We start from the raw sequence: 11,331 nt of genomic DNA on the forward strand, positions 1-11,331 counted from the left end.
GGTTTGTTCTAATTGTTTTTGAGTTGTTTGATATTTTGCATGTCTAGAAGGTTACAAGGTGATTTGTTACATTTTGACCGTGAAATCGAAAGAACCTTGACGAACAATAGGAGACTTGTTAGGAGGAATTTGAGAGGTGTTGGTGAAGTTGTTCAACCCACTAGTGAGTTTGTCAATCCTTTCGCAATAGAAGGAGAAGAAAACCCATTACACAATACCCCACAAAATCCACCTACAATGCCAAAATTCTCGTCACACTCCGTACCCACCTAGGAGAATCTACCAAATGGTACTCCTACACCGCAACATCTCACCGGAAATTTTATTGCCAAGTCCGCCTTCATCCAATTAGTTGAGAGGAGCCAATTCGGGGGGATGCCTAGTGAGGACCCTCATTCCCATATGGAAACCTTTTGCGACTATTGTGATGCTATCTCTCAAACGGGCGTGACTCAAGACCAAATTAGATGGGTCTTATTTCCTTTTTCCTTAATCGGCACCGCAAAGCAATGGTTGAAGGGCCTTGATAAGGCCACCCTTGGAATAGATTCTTGGAAGAAGTTGGCTGTAGCTTTCTACAAAAAATTCTACCCACCGGAAAAGACTAACATGCTAAGAGCTCAAATTACGGGTTTTAAGAAAAGGGATGAAGAGTCTTTGTATGAAGCTTGGGAGCGGTTCAAGGGAATTTGTCGCTCATGTCCTCACCATGGACTTAGCGAATGGTTTTTGGTGCAACAATTTTGGAATGGTTTATATGAAGATTCTAGGAACATTCTCAATATGGGATCAAATGGAATGTTCACCGAAGTTGATGACAATCAAACATGGAACAAGATTGAGGAAATGGCGGTCCATAACTCACAATATAGTAGACCTCGCAAGGCTACTAGAGGAGGAAAGTATGAAGTGGACTCCATTACTCAATTGGGTGCTCAACTTAGTGCTCACATTGACACAATCAATTTGAAGTTTGAACAAGCTATGGCTAGACTTGAGGAAAACTCAAAATCATCGAAGCATCATGTTAATGCCATGACGGCATCCTCATCAATCCCAAGTGGGATATGTGAGAATTGTGGAACTTTGGGACATGACCAAGGTGAATGTAGGGGAACAAATGAACAAGTGAATGCTTTTCAAGCATACAAGAGTGGTACCCCTTATTCCAACTTTTACAATGAAAACACCAAATTCCATCCAAATCTCTCATACAAAAGCCAAAATGTTCAAAACCCTCAAACAACATACACTCCACCACCCATGAGAAACCAAAATCAAAGACCCTTTTACAATCAAAACCAAGGTTACCAAAATCAAAATCCATACAATCACCAAAATGACCAAGGTTTTGATGTCCAAAAAGCGGTCCTCCAAATGCAAAAGAATCAACAATAATTTTTCACTCAAATGCAAAAAGATAGCTAAGCAAAAGAAACCACCATCAACAACATTCTAGCTCACACCAAGATGTTGGAAACACAATTGACTCAACTAGCATCTTCGAGCTCACAAAGACAAAAGGGGCAATTACCACCTCAAAGTAATCCCCCTAGACATGAAACGGTTAGTGCCATTCACTTGAGAAGTGGTACTAGGTATGAAGCACCGAAGAAGCAATTTGAGGATGCAGTTGTGGAAGCTAGTGAAAAGGAAGAAATTGTGCAAAACTCCAAAGATGGAGAATCATCAAAAGAAGAAAGTTCAAAGAAAAATGAAGACAAGGCCAAGGAGAAGGAGCCCATTGTGATTAGACTTCCTTTTCCAAGTCGTCAAGGCAAGCCCAAATTTGATGATCAACTTGGAAAATTCATGGAAATTGTGAAGAATTTGGAAGTCCCAATTCCTTTCACGGAATTAATCAATCACGTTCCGGCCTATGCGAAGTACATGAAAGATATCCTCACAAAGAAGAAGTCGATCCGGAAGCTTGAGACTATCGCCTTCACTAAGGTGAGTAGTACAATACTTCAAGGGAGTTCACCTCCAAAGTTAAAGGATCCGGGAAGCTTCTCAATACCGTGTACCATTGGCGACACGACGATCAACAAAGCCTTATGTGATCTAGGGGCTAGTGTGAGTGTCATGCCATACTCGGTGAGTAAAAGGTTGGGGATGGGAGAGCTTAAATGCACCAACATCACAACCCAAATGGCCGATAGATCGACGAAGACACCGTTAGGGATATGGGAAGATGTCCCCGTGCGAATTGGGAAGTTTTTCATCCCGGTGGACTTTGTCATTGTTGATATGGAGGAAGATTCCAACATTCCAATCATCCTAGGAAGACCTTTCCTACACACCGCCGGTGCGGTAATTGATGTAAAACATGGTGAGCTCACTCTAGAAGTGGGAGATGAAAGCATAACTTTTAATCTTGACAAGACTATGAGAGCTCCTCGTTTGCATGAACCATGTTTCATGATTGATCATTATAGCCGAAAGGATGAAAGGAAGAAATCGGAACCCCAATGGAAGAAGAAAATTGAAGATGCTCCATTCAAAGAGCAAGTGAATTGTGACAAGGAGAGCTTTCAAAGCTCATCAAAATCAACCAAGGGAGAAGAGGATGGCCTCATTGGCCAAGAGAAGAAATTGGGAGAGTTGTCTCCATCTAAGCAAGAGATTTTCAATGATCAACTCAATGAAGTTTGTGGTCTTTGGGACAACGAGTTTGAAGGGATTTTTAATCCCTACATTGGTAATGCCATCAATCAAGACCAACAACAAGGGCCAAGGTCTATTGAGAACCTCTACCATGATAATGAACAAGCTTTTGATTACTTCTTCAAGGTGTTGAGCAACATCAACAACACCTTGGACATGCCCCCTTGACATCTCATCAAGAATGAGAGTTTGGTGGAGTCCTCCCAAAACCACCACCTGTAAATATTTCTAACTCCCTAACTTACATTTCAATTCTTGTATTGCATTTTTGTCATGTTTGGATTTTTATTTACTTTGATCAAAATAATTGTCATGTAAGAGAGAAGTGAGGTAGGGACTAACAATTTCAATTGATGTGTAGTGCTTTACCTTAGTGTGAGGATGGCAATTGCCTAGGCTATCCATGCCTTAGTAGTGCCCCCACAATGAAGAACACAAGACTTGAAGAAAGAATGAAAGAATGATAAGGGAAATGCGCTGTGCACGGGTGGAACTGAATCCGTGTACACAGAGGAAGAATCCGAGCGGATTCCCAAGAATCCGCCCGTCTTGCAGAATCCGAGCGTATTGCAGAAAAGACGCCCGCCCTAAACTGAGCTGAATTTTGAAAATTTCTTGACTGTGCTAAAATCCGAGCGGATTCCACAGAATCCGCCCGTCTTGAAGAATCCGTCCGTCCTGAAAGAAAGACGTCCGTCTTTGCAGCTGAGGAAAACAAGCAAATTTCTCGGGCAAAATCCGTCCGTCTTTGAGCAAATCCGCCCGTCCGTGTTCAGCAAATCCGAGCGGATTGTCACAAATCCACCCGTCTTTAGGCGAGTTTTGCAAAGTTCAGAAAGAGCAGAATCCGCACGGATTGGGCAGAATCCGCACGGATTGCCCCTGCAGATTCGAAATTTTCGGCCTCTTTAAAACCCCTCCCACCTTCATTCATTCATTCATTCATTCATTCATAAACACTACCCACAACATCAAAACCCTCATCCTCTCCATCACAAAAACAAAAACCCTCAACAACATTCACCAAAATCAAATCAAACCATCCTTCCAACAACAAATTAATCACTCCTTCTTCAACAAAAATCAAAACCAAGCACAAAATCTTCAACCTTTGAGTCGATTTTTGTTTTCATAAAGGCAAAGCCTTTCACCTTCAAATCGATTTGGGCATACTACAAATTGAAGATTTTTCATTCTTTTCTTGGTTAAGTTCATCAATGGCAAGGACTAAGGGAGCAACAAAGGCAACAAAGGCACCAAAGGCTAAGGCACTCTCACAAAGGCAAAAGGCTCTTCAAACAAAGAAAGCATTGGCTATGGTGGTAGCAACACCAAACTTGGAAGTGCAACAACAACAACAACCTTCTATGGGAGCAACAACACCTTCTACTCCGGTAATTGATCAACTTTTGCATTATCCGGAGGTAACTTTTATTTCCGATACCCATAGAAATACCTTTGTCAAGTTTGCTATGAAGTCATTACAATCCACCAAATTCATATGTGAAGATACCTTACAAAAATTGGGTGTTCTTGAACAAATAATAGCCTTTTTCAATGACATGGGGTTAAAGAAATTGTTTGAAACAAGAGAATTGACATACCCCTCCCTTACCTTGGAATTTTTAAGTTCTTTGAAAGTCACCAAAGTTGAGAATAGAGAAAATCTCGAGTTTCGTCTAGCTAATGTTAGTAGATGCATTACCTTTAAGGAATTGGGTGAAATTTTGGGTCTTAGTGATGAATCGCGTTATCTTAAGCATTATGGAAAGTATGACCCCGAACCTCTTTGGGAGGCAATCTCCGGGAAGAAATTTGAGGATTTTCATGCGAGTCGTGCTCTTTTGGTCCACCATCCGGGCATAAGAGTATGGCACAAGGTTGTGGGAAATACCATAATTGCTAGGAAAGACACCAATCATTTCACAAGACTTGATTTTATTCTCTTTGAATCGGCTTTGAATATCGGAAGAATTCACACCAAGCCTTACAATTCTTTGAGGCTCTTGGTAGATAGATGGCTCAACATCGATAGTGGGAAGAAGGGCACGACCGTTATTGTCAATGGCGGCCTAGTTACACTCCTAGCCAAGCACTTTGATCCTAACTTCAATAAGGATAACAAGTACAAAGCAAAGGAGGGTGGCCATCTTGTTGATATGCATACTATGATTCACGAGTTCAAGTGGGTTGCCCAAAACCCCCTTGACACTAAGTATGGATGGCTCACTAGTGAAGCTAGATCGTTCACCTTGCCCTCAAAGATTTGTCGTCTAAGCGTCCACCGGACCAATTATCTACTTCCCCTTTCCAAAGAAGCCGAGTATATCATTCAACAACAAAAGGGTGATCTTGAAACTCCCTCCTCTTCCATTGTCATACCACCTTACCCCTTTGAGTATGAAGAGTTCAAGCCGGAAGGAGTTGAAGTTGGGAAAGACTATGTGACTCTTCTCATGCAAGCAATGCACAAGCAAGCCTATGAAGTTCGGAAAAATGCTTATTTGGCTCAATATCCTCCCCTCCTACACTTAGCTAGGGAAGGACTACTTGCCATCTTGTCCTTTGCCTAGTTGGGCGGATAGAGAAGTCTTATTTCCGGGTGCATCTAGGGGCGTTTCGGGTGACAATGAGGTTGTTGGAAATGATGAAGAAGTTGATGATAATATTGAGGAAGAATCAAGTGAAGGAGAAAAGGATGGTGAAGATGATGAAGATGAAGATGAGGAAGAAAGTGAAGAAGCAAATGACAAGGAAAGCGGCAATGTGACCACTTCTCATGAGGGAAGTGATGATGGTGATAGCATGATGGAAGATTAGCAAGCCTTGGAGACTCCTACACTCTCATGGTTTGTCTATTTCTCTCTTTGTATTTTATTTCATTTTGATCATTGTTGGAGTAGTCCTAGCAACATCAAAGGACTCACACCTCGGTACCATTGAGGTGTTCTCATTCTATAGTTCCCATTTTCAAAATCCAAAATGACAAATTAATTTCATGCATAGCATAGTGTGTGCATGAACTATACCCATCCTTGGACATTAGCAATAGTGTCTCACTCGGTTTGGGGAAGTTAATGCATACGCAACGGGAGGTAATCTAAATTATCCTCTCCGTCATAACAAAAACCATGCATCATGTAGTGTAGCTTAGTATAGATTGCATTTAGTATAGAAATCATGCATCATCTTTGCATAATTTCCATCATTTTGGCCATTGAGGACAATGCCCATATTAGTGTGGGGATGGGAATTCTAACATCTAACTCTTATTCAAAAAAAAAAAAAAAAAAAAAATTGAAAAATTTCAAAAATCATAAAAATTGGAAAAACTGAAAAACCCAAAAACAAGTTCATTTCCTTTGTATATATTATTTTGTATATATTGTGTTTGTTCTATCCTTGTTCACATTGATCGACTATGCTACATCCGAGACATGAGGATATTGAAGACCGCATGGTATGATCTTTCCAATCTCTTTTTTCCTCTTTATGTTAATGACTATGTGGCTCTATTTTGATTGATGCGGTATAACAATGTGAACTTAGGACTTGCATTTAGTTTATATGGCATATTAGTTGGTAGAATCATATGCATTAGGATGTATATATGTTAGTTGCATCATGGCATATAGTTTGCATGTTAGAAAAATTTTTGCGAAACCGTCTACTTGGGAAGCTTGACAAGTGTATATAGGCCCTAGTAGATGCTTTTTCTTCTTAAGACTTTGCTTGTTAGAATACTTGTAAAACACCCTAGGATGTGTCATGCTAGTATCCTTTGACCCATGGATTAAGGCCTAGTCAAGAGTACCTTGTGGTGTGATAACTCCTTGGCTACCGTTTATTCCAAGGTGACCCTTGAAACCATGCAACCATCATTCATCCATGTTCTACCACATTTTGTCATCAAAGGGAATGGGCACAAAAAGAAATTGTTCAAATTTGAGTTCAATGAAATGAAAAGTGAAAGAAAGTTTGCAAAAATGCATCAAATGAAAAAGAGGAGCAAAAATAGAACTCCTAAGCTTCAAATACAAGGCACCCTCGTTACTAATTGGGGTGACTTTGAAAATGTTCAAAAGAAAATGCAAAAGTTGAAAGTTGTCAAGTATTGAAATGCCAAAAATCAAAAGAAATGGCAAGAAAGTGTTCTCAAATGTTATATGCCACAAGAAATTGGGGGGAAAACAAAAACCAAAGCAAACTCCCAAAATGAAACTCAAATATCTATTGATCCCTTTATCCATCATATCCATTTTTGTGCATGGTAGAGAGGGGACGGCCCTTCTTCTTGTCTAGGCAAGAGGGGGAATTCCGCGATCCTCCAGTGTTTCTAACACCATAGGGAGTCTACTCTTGACCAAAGCATTTAACGATTGAGGACAAAGGTACCCTAGCTTGACACAACTTGGAGGTGATTTATTGGTATCCTTCTAGGCTTAGTAGTTTGAACAAATTGCATCTATGAAGGATTGTGTACCCTTGAATTGCTTCCCTTGTAGATAATTTCCGCCACTTGATGAGGGAGTGGCTATTCTTTTTGTAGATGCATCCATTATATGATTTTATGTGCTTAATGATTGGATGTGTCGCCATTTTGGCAAGATCCACCGTGCCTTGCAAGAAGGCATCCTACCTCATGGTTGTCTTGTTGTGAGTTGAAGGGGCGGAGTGAGACCCGCTAATTGTCTCATATCGGCTATATTATTAGGATAGGTTAGTATTGGTCCTAGTCTTTGTCACCTCTTTACTCGGGACGAGCAAAGGTTCGGTTTGGAGATATTTGATGTGACCATAATTGGCGCATATTTAGCCCCCGAATTAGCCTTGTTTCCATGCTTTTTAGTGCTTATTTGGGTCATTTCTTATCTTTAGTTCTTTGTTTTGCATATTCTTTGAGATTTTGATCCCTTGGTAGGAAAGGAGTAAGAATCTTGCATTTTCATGGCAAAACGAGACTAAATTGATCGAATTCAATGACCAAGCATCAAGGAGAGACAAGATTAGAAGGCCTTTGTACATATTATAGTAGAAGAGCAATGTTGAGAAAAGATCCTTGAGTCCCCAAGGAAATCCCCAGGGAATTTATGAAGAAAAGGGAAGAAAAGAAGAAGAATTGTTGCTGACTGATAATCCGAGCGGATTGTCACCAATCCGTCCGTCCAGCTCCAGCACAATCCGAGCGTCTTTGCACAATCCGCTCGGATTCCCCTCCACAATCCGCCCGGATTCCTCTGAAATCACTCGGATTCCAAAGCCGAAATCCGCCCGTCCCGACCCTTATCCGCCCGGATTCTGCTCCAGCACGGATTGTCTTCTTCAAGCTACGAAAAGAGAAGCCCTTCTCTCCAAAAATACCGGGTCCTCCTTGCTCAACTTAAAAAGTGTAATTACTAGTTTAGCCCTTAGTTAACCCTAATGCATCCTCCCTAATTTCCACTATAAATACCCCATTAGTCTAATTAGAGGAGCATGTTCTTCTTATCAATAATTAGTGTAGTTAATATCAATCAAATCTCTCTTTAATATTGTAATCATGTATTAATCAAGTTTTAATCCAAGTTCTAGTTCTTTAATCTCTCTTTTGTTCATCCTTTATTTTGGGTAATTGAAGATTATTTTGGGTTATTGTTGGGAGATTGACAACCTCTCAATCAAGCATTCAAGTACTTCTATTATTCTTTGCTTTATTATTGGAATCATTAGTAGGTGTAATCTCTTAATCCCTTTTTAATTATTGTTAATTACTTTCATTTATTCATCATGTTTCATATTGTTGGTATGATTGACAACCTTGCTAGCATGATCAACATGATAATGAGTGAGTAGTCTCTTAGCTAGGGTTAATGGGTGATTAGGGGAAACTAACATGGGGAATGATTCATGCTTAAATTAATATGCTTTCATGTTTTATTTGCTTGCTTGTTTTGATCTCAACTCATGCACATGTTATATTTGATGAAATGCTAAGCCTATGAATCCTTGCATTTACTATCATCTCCTATCTTTTCAATGAGACTTGTAAGACATAACCCAACTCGAGTCTCATTAGACCATGCATGTTGTTGAGTAGGGAAGATTAAGTCGAATTGTAGGTGTTGTACAATCTAATCGATTCGGCTCCGGGACCCACACTTTCCTAGGATTGTAAGATATAACCCAACTCAATCCATCACAACAATAATTGCTTGCTTATAATTTGAGAACATGTTTGTATGATCATATCCCATGATTCCCCTATGATCCCATGATACCCTAGTGCCTTTAATCAATTGTTTACACCCCTTTTTAATTCATCTTGCTAGTTTATTTTCATTGCTATTTTAGTTTAGTAACCTTCTATATCAACCCAATTTGTGACACCCCTTAGACACCACTAGTTACAATAGAAATCTCATTTCAACTCCTGTCCCTTGGGATCCGACCTTTACTTGCCTCTTTACTAATTGTAGAGTTGTTTGTGGAGCTATAAATTGTGTTTTGATTCGACCGTGACCAACGACCACATCTTAATTTGTGAACACTTAGCGGGATCGTATCACCCGCGCCTAAAACAGGCCTTTCAATTCTCATTTTCAAAACCAGCAGAGGCCCCTTGTACCGCCGGCTGGCTCACGCCTCATGTAGCCGTCTAGCACAGTGCCTGTTCCCTTTCCAGCATTAGTCCAGGATATCCCGACTCCGGTTAGCCCAGATATAGGACGGGTCAGATGACTATTTGCTTATACAAAATCACATTTGCAAAATGCCTTACTAAGACAAATGGATCATGTTATGCACCATAAACCTAATTTGGTAAATAGATGTTTAATTTCCGTCTTGCATGCAAATCAATCATTAATCCAACTCGACATCTTATACTTGATACTTGGATTAAATCAACCGACCTAGAAAGCTCTCACATGTTAGGTTTAAATTATTGGATGCGCATTCATGCATTTAAACCGTTTTATCAACTTTTGCATTCAACCAACCAAGACCGATCAGTAGAGGCCGCTACCGTGGGCGGGATTGGGTGTCAGATTAAAGGGCTTCCCAATACGTACCTTCACCTCTTACTCAGAAACTTTGGATAGTGGACAACCTTATCCAGGGTATACGAGAGTCATTCTAGAGATAGGATGCTAAAGAGGGACAATTTCCTTATCTTTTAGTACCTATGTCAAACGTTGCTTTGTGCTTCGATTTAACCGAGGTATGAAGTGGATTTCGAACGGGTTCCAAGCATCCCACAAATGCTTGGTGGCGACTACGAACATCTCTAATCATTTCGAGACCCTTACCAAGATGAAACCGACCGATCTAAAACGATCCGGTCGAAAGCATCTTTACGCCACCGAGGTGGCTTTCAAAAAGACCGTTGCCATTGTCCACATATCGGCTGGGCATACGCAGGTGGGCCTTGTCCACAGATTGGCGACTCCACTGGGGATAACTAGGACACTTACGTCTTTGTGATCCCTAGATGGTGAGACTCGAACGAGGTCTTGGTTGGAATGCATTAATTGATACTTCGGTCACGGTCGGGTTCCTTGTCCGGGCCCACAACCTAACCCTTTTCGGCCAATTGGCTCGTCTCGTCGGCATGAGTTTTCTCATCCCCGCGTTTCGAATCCCGATTGAGTCAAGCATACCGTTGACATTACACATTTCTGTTTCGTCAAAGAGCTTTCATCACTTTCAAGCACGAGGCTAGGGCACCCTCCTTACACATTTTGTTTGGATTAGTATCGCTCTCGCAAATCAGGGTTTGATTGCTTGGTGTGTAACCCACCTTTCTAAGCCAAAAGCCGTGTCAGAATAATGCATAATATAATGAAACTGTGAGTGCTTATGTGCTACTTGATCATAAGTTCATCCGTGTCATGTTCAAACTTTCAAAATCACCTTTTTGCGTCGTTATAATGGCTATTTTGAACCTCGGTCTTTCGCCGACCATTGTACGCCTTTCTAGGCCGTCGTAATGACGATTTTCAAACCAGGTTTTCTACAACCATTTCAAACCACCTTTTCACGCCGTTATAATCGCCGCGTCTAGACACGGATTTTAACCCATTTCGCGCCGACAATGGCTCGTTCAAAACCCGAGAAAAGCACACATCCTTTTCTCGAGACACTTTCGAGATCCCGAGGACCATGCACCATCCCCGAGACTTCTTCAAACATTTAAAACTCGATTTTCAAAACATACAATCTTGAATTTCAAAAACCGTCTTGGGAGACAATACATTGTTTTCCGAGCCGACTCAAACTCAAACCGTCTTTTGCAAATAAACTTAAGACGACCATTTCAACTGACCGACTTGCAGAGATCTCTATCTTCGGAAGTTGTCCACAAAGCGACAAATGAATCTTTTGAAAATTCCTATTTTCGAAAACTTCATTCCACCATTCCAATTCTGCCTCGTGTCTATCGAGTCGAAGCAAACATACTTATTGGTCTTTACTTATGAGTCGTCTCACCACGAGACTCATCCAATGGCGTCACGCCGTTACATTGGACGCGTGTCAAAAGTTCGGTCAGCATCATCACGTCATAAATCGAGTCAGCATCGAGGAACCACACACGGTCATCCTTGTCCTGTTGAGTCTGATCTTTGTCTCGTCCTTCGTGTTTTCTGCGTTCAGTCTTCGAGCCATGTCGGATTGAGTTGTAATGTG

At 40.9% G+C, this 11,331-nt stretch overlaps 1 non-coding gene across 1 annotated transcript; it reads right to left on the minus strand.

Moving 5' to 3' along the window:
• Positions 1 to 609: 609 nt before the first annotated feature.
• Positions 610 to 716, minus strand: LOC141610216 (small nucleolar RNA R71). Its single transcript, XR_012528111.1, has one exon. It is a non-coding gene; the product is annotated as a small nucleolar RNA R71 (small nucleolar RNA).
• Positions 717 to 11,331: the final 10,615 nt, after the last annotated feature.

Source organism: Silene latifolia, chromosome 10 (genome assembly GCF_048544455.1).
Source record: "Silene latifolia isolate original U9 population chromosome 10, ASM4854445v1, whole genome shotgun sequence".
NCBI classification, from domain to species: Eukaryota; Viridiplantae; Streptophyta; class Magnoliopsida; order Caryophyllales; family Caryophyllaceae; genus Silene; species Silene latifolia.